Source organism: Teleopsis dalmanni, chromosome 1 (assembly GCF_002237135.1).
Source record: "Teleopsis dalmanni isolate 2A chromosome 1, ASM223713v2, whole genome shotgun sequence".
Lineage (NCBI taxonomy): Eukaryota > Metazoa > Arthropoda > Insecta > Diptera > Diopsidae > Teleopsis > Teleopsis dalmanni.
Window position 1 is genome coordinate 235,430,693 of NC_051846.1, and position 1,880 is coordinate 235,432,572.

The following is a 1,880-nucleotide window of genomic DNA, read 5'->3' on the forward strand; positions in this document are numbered from 1 at the left end:
TCTGAGGCTTCCATATTACACAATGTACAACGCAAACCATCCTTCTGGAAACGCCCGTGGTGGCGCAGCAATAATCATAAAAATAATATTGACCACTCATTTCTCACCAATTACAATGAAGACTATCTGCAATCAACAGCCATATCAGTACGAGATGTATATGGTGAAATAACTATTGCCTCTATATACTGTCCACCTAATCAACCAATTAAAAGTCATCAATTCGCAAATTATTTCAAAACGCTCGGGCCCAATTTCGTAGCAGCAGGTGACTTTAACGCCAAGGATACTCATTGGGACTCAAGATTAATAACACCCAGAGGACGAGAGCTATTAAAAACGATACAAGAAAGCAACCTATTTCACCTATCTACTGGCGAACCCACTTACTGGCCGACAGATCTAAATAAAACACCAGATGTCATTGACTTTTGCATTTGTAAGGGTGTACCCATAAATAATCTAACCTTGCGGTCGTCGTTAGATCTTTCGTCTGACCACTCTCCTCTTCTGTTAGAAATTCATTCGAATATCGTTTTAAAAACTCCAGAACTCAGACTTCACAACAAAAGAACTGATTGGGCTATTTTCCGTAGTTACATTAGCGAACACCTCTCGACACATATTCCTCTTAAAACTAATCATGACATTGAAGCCGCAGTAGAACAATTCAACAAAATTGTACAAAAGGCAGCTTGGTCTGCAACTCCGTCTACACAGAATTGTAGGACTGTACATCTAGACAAGGATATCAAAGAATAACTACTTGTAAAACGTAAATTACGTAGGGTTTGGCAGATGACGAGAGATCCTAACGATAAGAGGCGCCTGAATGTAGCCACTAAAAAACTCAAAATAAATCTAGAGGCAAGAAAAAATGCAAGCATTGCAACTTACTTAGCAAGCTTGTCTCCCTCTGAGGCCACTGAGTACTCCTTGTGGAAAGCCACACGCATACTTAATGCACCTACATCGCATATACCACCAATAAAGATGAGTAATGGGCAATGGGCTAAAACTGATGCTGATAAAGCGAAAACTTTTGCAGTGCATCTTGGTAAAGTCTTTCAGCCACGCTGCTCAAAAAATAATCTGAAAGACTCTGAAGTTGAAGCTTTTCTTCACACACCGCATCAATTAGACTTTCCTATTCCTAGGTCTTTGACTCTTGAATTAAAGTGGGTCATAAAAAACAAAATTAAAACCAGAAAAGCTCCAGGATATGACCTGATAACCGGAAAGGTGCTACATGAGCTACCAGATGTGGGTTTTAAATTCATAAACCAATTGTTCAATGCAATTTGCACCTGTGAACACTACCCAGCTCAATGGAAAGTCGCTCAAATTATATTAATTCCAAAGCCCGGTAAGCCCGTCGAACTTGCAACATCTTACAGACCGATCAGCTTACTTCCTGTGTTGTCAAAAGTATTTGAGAGAGTATTCCTAAAACGTCTAAAGCCAATTATCGAAAATAGATATCTGATTCCCAACCACCAATTCGGGTTTCGCGAACATCACTCTACTATTGAACAAGTAAATAGAGTATACAACTTTGCAAGACTTGCATTGGAAAATAAAGAATACTGCACAGCAGCCTTTATCGACATAACACAAGCATTCGATAAAGTATGGCACACTGGACTTCTCTACAAATTAAAGTTACAACTCCCGCATAGCTACTTCTCCGTCTTAAAATCATATATACTAGATCGGCACTTTATGGTTAAAATGAATAGCTGTTACACTGAACTTTTTCAAATAGAGGCTGGAGTTCCCCAAGGAAGTGTGTTGGGTCCTACTCTATATACTCTGTTCACAGCAGATCTCCCACTCAGCGATAAAACATACACTGCAACATTTGCGGATGATACTGTAGT